This window comes from Schistocerca nitens, chromosome 7 (assembly GCF_023898315.1).
Source record: "Schistocerca nitens isolate TAMUIC-IGC-003100 chromosome 7, iqSchNite1.1, whole genome shotgun sequence".
NCBI lineage: Eukaryota > Metazoa > Arthropoda > Insecta > Orthoptera > Acrididae > Schistocerca > Schistocerca nitens.
Window position 1 is genome coordinate 467,158,718 of NC_064620.1, and position 10,796 is coordinate 467,169,513.

At 44.1% G+C, this 10,796-nt stretch overlaps 1 pseudogene; it reads left to right on the forward strand.

Annotated features, from left to right (window-relative positions):
- Positions 1-7,330: 7,330 nt before the first annotated feature.
- On the forward strand, positions 7,331-7,448 carry LOC126196473 (5S ribosomal RNA; annotated as a pseudogene).
- Positions 7,449-10,796: the final 3,348 nt, after the last annotated feature.

Consider the following 10,796-nt stretch of genomic DNA (forward strand, 5'->3'; position numbering starts at 1 on the left):
AGGAGCATGTCTGTTTCAGGTAGAAGAAACCAATGGGAACAGGAAAATAAGAGTTATAGCTTTTGCCAGCCGAGTGCTTACTCAATGTGAAAGAGCATATTCGGTGACCGAAATGGCAGCACCCAGTGTTGTATGGGCTCTGCAAAAATTTCATTATTATGTTTATGGCAAATCAGTTAAATTGTTCTGTGATCACCAAGCCTTAAGCTTCCTATTAACCTGCAAACTATTACATGCCAGACTAGCTCGTTGGGCATTAGTACTACAGGAATACAATTTAAAAATTATGTACATAAAAGGGAAAGATAATGTCATTGTGGACGCTTTATCACGTCTACCAGTGGGCATGTCAAAGCTAGGTGAAATGATCGAGCGAGCGTCAGAATATAAAGTTTTATTAATGACATCGCAACCATACCGTCGCGAATATTTGCACCTGTGCAAGAATGTAGGACAGCTGCAAGACCAAGGTCATACCTGGACGAAAGTGAAACGATCACTAATATTAGAGCAAGCTAACAGCGAAAATTCGCGGTACAAATTGGAGAACAACATATTGTGCCACAGAAATGACACTGCCTCAGAAAACTGGTGCATGTGTATCCCGTACAAATACATACAAAATTTTATCTGGTACACCCATTACGCATGGGGACATGTAGGAATACAGAAGTGTGTAGCAATAATACAAAGATATTGTTACATCCCGAATAGTAAACGTGTGGTCCAAAAGATATTACGAACGTGTGACGTTTGTCAGAAAGCTAAAGCCAACAATACAAGAAACAAAACAGAACTGCATCCAATTATTCCGATACAGCCACTTCAACTTGTGTCAATGGACATCGCAGGACCATTACCTACGGCTCGCGGTGGAATGAAATATATATTAGCTGTTTACGATACCTTTACTAAGTATGGGAAATTATTTCCAATGAAAACCACTACTGCCAAACAGATGATACAACGCATATCAAAAGAATTCACACCGAAAACAGGAAAACCACTAAACGTTCTAACAGACAATGCTAGATATTTCACTAGTCAACTGTGAAAGGAGTTTCTACATGACCCAAACATAAAGCATGTATTAGTTGCACATTTCCACCCGGAAGCAAGTCCCGTAGAGAGAATTTTTCGGGAACTCAACTGATTTATCCGAACATATACTCATCATCAACATACAAAGTGGCCGGAATTGTTATCCGTCTTTGAAAATATACACAACAATCTACCTCATCCAGCTACCGGATACACACCCAATGAGTTATTATTTAGTACTGCAGAACTAAATGAATGGATCACACCGCTACCAAAATTGCCGTGCACAGATAAAAGGCAAGAGGATAAAATACAGGACGCCATCAGCAACTTGACGAGCTGCGCTAGTCAACGAAAGAGTCGATATGACAAGTCAATAAAACGGACAGTCCCATATCAGATAAACGACTTAGTTTTGATAAGAAACCATCCTAAGTCGTCACTCATAACAAAGAAGAACAAAAAAATGGCAAATACTGTATAATGGACCTTTTAAAATAATACAAATACCGCACGGTTGTAGCTACCTTATAGCTGATGTGATGAGCGGGAAGATCAAAGGATTGTATCCCTATAAGGACTTAAAGAAATTTGTGGTACCTGACAATAGAACATGAATGGTTTACCGTATTTTTGTGTAATATGTAGATTGGGTTCTTTGGGGAAGAAGACCAGACATCGAGGTCATCGGTCTCATCGGATTAGGGAAGGACGGGGATGGACGTCGGCCGTGCCCTTTCAAAGGAACCACCTCGGCATGTGCCTGGAGCGATTTAGGGAAATCACGGAAAACCTAAATCAGGATGGCCGGACACGGGATTGAACCGTCGTCCTCCTGAATGCGAGTCCAGTGTCTAACCACTGCGCCACCCCGCTCGGTGTGTAATATGTAGGTTTTGCACAGACTTCAATATATATTTTTGTGTAGTTGTAAGAATTTGATGTTTTGTTTGTGCTTAGTATGTAAGATGTTTGGTCTTTATGTCAAGGAATGATTTACACATCACCCTTCAAAAATGAGTAAAAAGAAGCTAACGGACCATCAGTCCAATGATAGAATTTGTTGAGAAACATAATCAGTAAGTGTAAGATGTTTTTCAGTGGTTATTAGAGTTATTAACTATAAATTTTATTATGCTGTGTGATAAATGTTTATTTAAAGAATGCACTAAATATTCTAATCTGTCACATGAAAAATGAACAGAAAGGCGTATGCAAAAGACTGTGCACATACCATGTGACATCTGTGATGCTGTGCTTTGACCTTAAAAGAGAAAGTATAAGCATCTAGCCACAATACTTGAGATTAAATGAGAGCTCCACTTTAGAGCCTGTTTTTGACAGTTGCAAACCTTTTATAGGATAGGCGATTACGCTAACAGCTTATGGAGCAAGCACATGCGCAGCGGTCCTAATCCCCAAATGAATATACTCTATGACAAATTTATTAATGTTCAAATATAAAAGTATTGCAAGTTAGGCCAGAATCCGTTGCATGTATGATGTAACACTTAATTGTATGCAATAACAGAACAAAAGTGCTTTTGATCTGTGAAATTTCATTGTAACATGTTGTGTAAACGAACAGACATCTGTGTCACTATGTGATATAAAAAAAAACCAGTAATCATGTAATACAATTGTATCAAAGTCATGCTGTAAGCAATACTAACAGGAACTATAATAGTGTGTTGGTATTCGCGGAGGAAGTGTGAACTTTGAGAACTGTATTAGTGATCAACTTGGACAGTGAACACTTATGTGCTGTACAACTGAAAAAACGCGAGGTACAAACATTAACTAAACATATCTGCGTGCAGTGACCGAAAACACATAACTGTGATCAGTGTGTGTTCGAAACTGTACAGACAACATTTTTAGTTTGGACGCTACCTCCTGTGCACCTACAATTAATATAACGTCACGGACCATGTAGTAGGACGTTACTGCAACGGCAACTACGGTGGAGCGCTGTCAAACAAAAACTGTGAAACAAATATTCCATACGAAGTGATGAGAACAGGGATGTGCAGTGCTTACTTTAGCATCATATCTCCTGCATCATTCAGCACAAGCACGTGCAAACGAACACGAAAATACCAAGTAACTGAGCCTGTCCCTCGATGATGCAATAATGTTCACTAATCAATTCTTACCCACAGCCATAACATCTTACAATATACGTTCTATAACCTATGTGCATTTGTTTCATGATTTGCACGAGTCAACATCCTCTCCCGCGCTGAAAACTTTAACGAGCGGTGCGCAACAATGCAGACGCACCACGCAGACAAAATAACGTCGATCCGTACTCCACATCCTGACCGCCGGCTACGGACAAGAAATAAGACAACAGTTTCCAGCCGACGCTCCATGGCAACGGGCACGAGGCATCGCGGTAGCGACATACAGCGTCATCCACACCACACGACGAGAAATGCGCCGTCAAAAATAAAAAAAAAAACTCAAAATATTACCAACACAATATAAAAAATTTGATGAACACTTTCATATAAAAACTACACTCCTGGAAATTGAAATAAGAACACCGTGAATTCATTGTCCCAGGAAGGGGAAACTTTATTGACACATTCCTGGGGTCAGATACATCACATGATCACACTGACAGAACCACAGGCACATAGACACAGGCAACAGAGCATGCACAATGTCGGCACTAGTACAGTGTATATCCACCTTTCGCAGCAATGCAGGCTGCTATTCTCCCATGGAGACGATCGTAGAGATGCTGGATGTAGTCCTGTGGAACGGCTTGCCATGCCATTTCCACCTGGCGCCTCAGTTGGACCAGCGTTCGTGCTGGACGTGCAGACCGCGTGAGACGACGCTTCATCCAGTCCCAAACATGCTCAATGGGGGACAGATCCGGAGATCTTGCTGGCCAGGGTAGTTGACTTACACCTTCTAGAGCACGTTGGGTGGCACGGGATACATGCGGACGTGCATTGTCCTGTTGGAACAGCAAGTTCCCTTGCCGGTCTAGGAATGGTAGAACGATGGGTTCGATGACGGTTTGGATGTACCGTGCACTATTCAGTGTCCCCTCGACGATCACCAGTGGTGTACGGCCAGTGTAGGAGATCGCTCCCCACACCATGATGCTGGGTGTTGGCCCTGTGTGCCTCGGTCGTATGCAGTCCTGATTGTGGCGCTCACCTGCACGGCGCCAAACACGCATACGACCATCATTGGCACCAAGGCAGAAGCGACTCTCATCTCTGAAGACGACACGTCTCCATTCGTCCCTCCATTCACGCCTGTCGCGACACCACTGGAGGCGGGCTGCACGATGTTGGGGCGTGAGCGGAAGACGGCCTAACGGTGTGCGGGACCGTAGCCCAGCTTCATGGAGACGGTTGCGAATGGTCCTCGCCGATACCCCAGGAGCAACAGTGTCCCTAATTTGCTGGGAAGTGGCGGTGCGGTCCCCTACGGCACTGCGTAGGATCCTACGGTCTTGGCGTGCATCCGTGCGTCGCTGCGGTCCGGTCCCAGGTCGACGGGCACGTGCACCTTCCGCCGACCACTGGCGAAACATCGATGTACTGTGGAGACCTCACGCCCCACGTGTTGAGCAATTCGGCGGTACGTCCACCCGGCCTCCCGCATGCCCACTATACGCCCTCGTTCAAAGTCCGTCAACTGCACAAACGGTTCACGTCCACGCTGTCGCGGCATGCTACCAGTGTTAAAGACTGCGATGGAGCTCCGTATGCCACGGCAAACTGGCTGACACTGACGGCGGCGGTGCACAAATGCTGCGCAGCTAGCGCCATTCGACGGCCAACACCGCGGTTCCTGGTGTGTCCGCTGTGCCGTGCGTGTGATCATTGCTTGTACAGCCCTCTCGCAGTGTCCGGAGCAAGTATGGTGGGCCTGACACACCGGTGTCAATGTGTTCTTTTTTCCATTTCCAGGAGTGTATATGTTTGTTTCTTTTTCAGAAAATTTTATATTTGATGTAAATACTTGTAATACCAAAACATGTAGAACCAACTTATATAAGTAACACAAAGGATTAAATCTATCAGCTCTGCCGAGGTTTTTCTGGGGTTTCCCTGCGGCCCTCGTCCAAATGGAAGAGCTTGTTATATTGTAACTGTCCCCAGCCTTGTTATGTAAAAAGACTCAAAATGAATGTGTACCCATGACCTAATACACGGTAAAATGAACTGAAAGTGACCAACGAACGAAAGAAAAGTGACACTCGTGGTCTACAAGGACCAAACATTAAGTAGTGTGTTCCTTGTAGCCCAAGGGGCCGTGTAGTGTCCCTTTTGCAATATTCACCATTATCGAGGTGAAACATAAATAAAAATAACTGTATGTGACTCAAAATGAATTGCAAACATCGATTTATCTGCGAAAGGTAATAACACTGACTGTAAAAATATACAATATAGATCGATAGATGCAGAAAAGACATTATTTTTATTGTACGAGATCATAATGTGTAAGTAATTAAAGGAAATATTATCTTTGTAAGAGTATAAAATACAATGCAATGCTCATTCTTCTGTCTAGTCTGTTTTGTTCTGTTCGTTCTGGTGTTAGCTGGGATAAGGTACACAAGCTATTTTGCTGCGCTAGCATTTGTTTCTGTCGTAACGTAATTGCAAATATTTAATGGTGTATACTGTATCCTAGTAAGAATATATTAGTATAAAGTGATCTCCGTGTGTTATTTCAAGAACCTACGCCAGATTTATCTTATGAAAAGAATATTTAATGAAAATTATTTAGCATGTTTCCAGCTGCTGCGGAGCGAGTAACAGTGATCTCTGACTGTTAACAATTAGCCGACATTACGCGGTACATTTAAAAATATTTTTTCACTGCACAATGTCTGATAGCCAGAGCGGAAGAAATTATGTAAAAATATTCAGTGAGATTAATTGAAGGAATCCAGTGAAATAATTTTAATAAAATTTGTCTACTTTCTGTGATACTGAACTGGAGCTGAGTAATACTACGCTATTACATTTACAGTAATTTGTAGGGAGCCTGGCGCTCGATAAAACCAGATATAATACGTAATTGGCAACCTACGAAATTCATTATTTTGCTTATTATATCTCTTTTGTATTTTTTTTTTTTTTTTGAAAGCTAAACGTAAAAACTAACTTCACTAAAAATCAGTAACGTATCACGATAAAATAAAGGACAAACAAATTTACTAGGAGAGTTTCCTCTAAATAAATAGTTATACATTATTTTTTTTCAAGCGCTAAGAACATTTCTTACTCTGGCAGTCGTAGTTGCATTCAGTAGGTTATCTTAAAGCTCCCTTTGGCGTGAACCCAAGTTGGGTTTCATCCATCATCCATTTGTTCTATACCTCTTTCATATATACTTTAAATGGTTTATTGATGAAGATATCAATAGGTTGCAATTTTGAAGTAAGTCCTTCCAGAATAACAGCAAGCTCTGTATTTCCCTGTTTCAATTTCTCTTTCGTAGAATTTTTCAAGTGACTAATAAAGCGATCTAGCACAAGAAGAGAACTCTTTTTCAATGAAGCACATTTCCTTCTCTCCCACACTCCGTTAATCTATAATTTCATGCCAGCCTCATCCATCCAGCTACTGTCATATACACGATAAACAACACCTGGTGGTATTTCAGAAGGTTTTGACAATGTTTAGGGCTTGAAAATGATTATTAGATTAGGTTTACTACCATCAGCACACCATGAAAGGACAACAGTGTAGTGCACATCAAATGTCAGAGGAGTTTCATCCACAATCGCTATTTGCCATAGTTCCACAATGGTTTTCTTTCGACGTTGAATAATAAAGCGATGGAAAAATATTTTGTGTTCTTACTCTTGTGGAATTTTCTGAGAGATTTTGGTTTCATTTCGAATGCTAAGTCCATGACGCTTCATAAATCTGTATCACCAACCAGCTCCAAGCTTAAAGTCTGTTAAGTTCCACTGTAGCATTAGTGTATGTCCGTGCATTTGAATAGTTTTTGTATTAATTCCAGTGCCATTTTGACAGTGTCCTTGAATCCATTTCCGTACATCATCTTCTAGTTTGAGCCTTTTTGTTTGCTGTCCTCTATCTGCCAATTTACTCTTCCTCATTTTTTTTCAGTTCTTCTTTACTACCCCACCAGCTACAAATGTTTTTCTGTTGGTGGAGGACCGAAATGCCGCTCAGCTGCTCTTATTGAATGCTCTTCTGCATATGTTATTACTCTCAATTTATAGCTGCATCATATGAATATATTTTATTTCTATTTTGTTCCATTATGAAACTAGGTAGGCAACGGCCTTGCCGCAGTAGATATACCGGTTCCCGTCAGATCACCGAAGTTAAGCGCTGTCGGGCGTGGCCGGCACTTGGATTGGTGACCATCTGGGCCGCCATGCGCTGTTGCCATTTTACAGGCTGCACTCAGCCTCGTGATGCCAATTGAGGAGCTACTCGACCGAATAGTAGCGGCTCCGGTCAAAGAAAACCATCGTAACAACTGGGAGAGTGGTGTGCTGACCACATGCCCCTCCTGTCTGCAACCTTAGTGAGGATGACACGGCGGTCGGATGGTCCTGATGGGCCACTTGTGGCCTGAAGGCGGAGTGCATGAAACTAGCTGGGATCTGAGCACTATGGGACTTAACTTCTGGGGTCATCAGTCGCCTAGAACTTACAACTACTTAAACCTAACTAACCTAAGGACACCACACCCATCCATGCCTGAGGCAGGATTCGAACCTGCGAGTGTAGCGGTCGCGCGGTTCCAGACTGTACCGCCTAGAACCGCTCGGCCACACTGGCCGGCCTGAAGCTAGCTACTAACAAAAACAATATCCCGATACCGATAACACAAACCACTTTCAATCCAAATTCACTGGCACCGTAAATTGCAATGACGCATCCTAGGCTAGAAAGTGTTCTGGGTTTGTGATGGCACAATGGGAGGGAGACAATGTTAGCAAGCATATGAATCCCCACAACTCATGTTCATAGTATCGGTGCACTGCTGCTGCCAATTGAATCCAGTGTTGCCAGATGGACATAGGTTTCCCTACTGAATCGACAATATGATCTTTTCGATGGCTGGTGGGAATTTTAAATACTGGACATTTTTATAATAATTTCGAGTATAAGTAGCAACTGAACTTTAGCGGCAATTTTTCGAAGAGAAAATGCGTCTCATATTCCGTAAAAAACGGTATTCAGGGTGTGAAGTGTGTAGTGATGTGTACTTCAATGACTAATATGTTACTGTCGACTGTTTACCGCCTAGTAAACCTATCATAACTTACGTAAATGCCTCAGGATAGAAAGAGAAAGTGTCACTTTTCAGATGATTACACAAAAGAGTGGTCTTCTGCCGAGAAAGGACGAATGGGTCAGGAAGTGTTGTGTGACATTTGTAGCTGTTTCATCTCTGTAACTTACCGGTGTCAGGCAGATGTGAGGTGTGGGGTCTTGCCTACTCGTCGCTATTAGGGTGCCTATGGGCTGCAGCATTCTCGGAATGCTATGCAACAATTCAAACAAATAACATTAGTAGTTTTATTTCTGTAAAGCAATTGATAATACTTAACTCGGGAAAGTTACAAGTAGTAGTTGCAAACGAGGGGCGACAGGCAATATAATTTAGAGTTCTTGATATGTGAACTGCTCAGGTAAGTTGACACACATCACTGATAACTAACGTCCGCGATCCGGTGCCGATCTGAGTGGCCGAGGCTAGCAGGAGCGGTGCTTATATTCCCTTCTTTCAGGTGTCGCTCTTGGTGTGGCACGGTCCAATTCTGCGCACCATTGGCCGCCATTTCCTCACCGTCTCCTTTGCTCTTGCGTTCCGCATCTTTGTTCCAGCACTTGTGGTTACGCCAGAACATTCCTGCCCCTCAAAGCGACAGTCCATCGTCGTGTATGTACTGCGACCACAGCGGGGTATGCAGGAGCATGGACTCTCTAATGGACTGGATGCTGTGGCTGCATGAACGTCCAGCTCCCCCACCGTACCCCGCCATTCGGCCTGCGCTCTGGCGGAAGCGTCCCCTGGAAAACGACCAGAAGGGTACGCGTCCACCTCTTGCTGCCAGGAACCAGACGAAGAAGGCAGCAACTGCTTCGGTGTGGGTGGGTCCAGCTCCATGGGTAGGACGAGTGGAGGCGGAGGAGGCGAAGGCTCTGTCTCCATGGGGTCGTCCCGCGGTGTTGTGATGACACCTTCTGGTGACTCTGGTGACTGCTGCGGCCGCACTGTCCTCTGGACCCGTGAATCTTGGGGAAGAGAGACTGAAAGATCATCGTGTACGTGACAGAGGCAGAGTTGATTTTGATGGCGGCGCTACAAGCCATTTGAACCTGAAACAAGACACATGCAAGCGTCAAGTCGACGGACGATCTCGCCTCACGCCCACCGTCTGCTGCCGCTAAAAACCGTGCAAAAGGCAATATCATGCGGTGCGAAGCGATACTTGCGGCCTTCCTGCGGCGCGGGATGCTGAAGAGGATGGAGCTGGTGGAGCAACGGCCGTGAAGCAATTCGGCCGACGACGGTCTATCTCGTGGGTGTGAGCCATATGGGGTGAGAAACAGTTGCAATGTCTGATCCCTGGTGTGTGCGGAGCGAAGTTTGGCCATCTGCTGCTCGAATGTTCTGACAAAACGTTCCGCTTCGCCGTTTGACTGTGGTTGGAACGGTGCACTAGTTAGGCGGTGTATGCCACAGCGTTCAAAGAATTTTTCAAATTCGTTTGACGTGAACTGAGGGCCGTTGTCTGACACTATTACTTCGCGTAATCCTTCTAGGCGAAATATCGCTGACAACATCTGAATTGTGTTACTGGACGTTGTCGAGTTCATGGGCACAGCAAAAGGAAACTTGCTATATCAGTCAACCACAATTAGCCAGCGAGTGTTCCAAAAGGGTCCCGCAGAGTCTATGTGCATACAATGCCACGGTGATTGCGACAGACCAAGCAGAGAATTTTTGTGGTGGAGCGGACTGATTTTCCGCACGTGCGTGACAGTGTGACGTCATCTGTTCCATTTGGCGTCCACGCCCTGCCAAGTACAGTGTCGACGCGCTAACTGTTTCGTACGAACAATCCCTCAGTGTCCTCGGTGTAGTAACTGCAATACTTCTTTTTGCAAAGCTTTAGGGATCAACACACGTGACTGTCCACTGTCATTTTGTACAAGAACCACGCCTTTCTGTGCAGCGAGGCTATGTTGACGTGCGAAGTATCGGCGCACTACAGAGTTCTTTATGCTGTGCAAGGAACGAGACCAAGATGTGCGAACATAATTGAGCAAACTGTTGCCATGTTGAGCTGTCGGACGATAGACAATCTCGAGCTGGTATTGAGACAACAACAAAGCCCATCTTTGCAATTTTTGGGCAGTACGTACAGGAACCGGTTTCGTCGGATGAAACAAGGACTGCAAAGGCTTGTGATCGGTTACCAAGTAGAATTTTCTGCCATACAAATAGTGGTGGAATTTGGTGACACCATCCTCAATAGCCAATGCCTCTTTTTCAGTTTGTGAATAGTTACATTGAGCTTTGGGTAACACTTTTGATGCGAAAGCAATAAGCCTGTCTTTACCACCGATTCTGTGTGAAAGCACGCCACCGATTCCGTAAGAGGAAGCGTCAACTTGCAATACAACTGGTTTTTCAGGATCAAAGTGAAGTAAGCATCGATCACTCAGTAATGCATCTTGGAGTTTTTGAAAAGCTATATGGCACTCATCTGTTCAAAC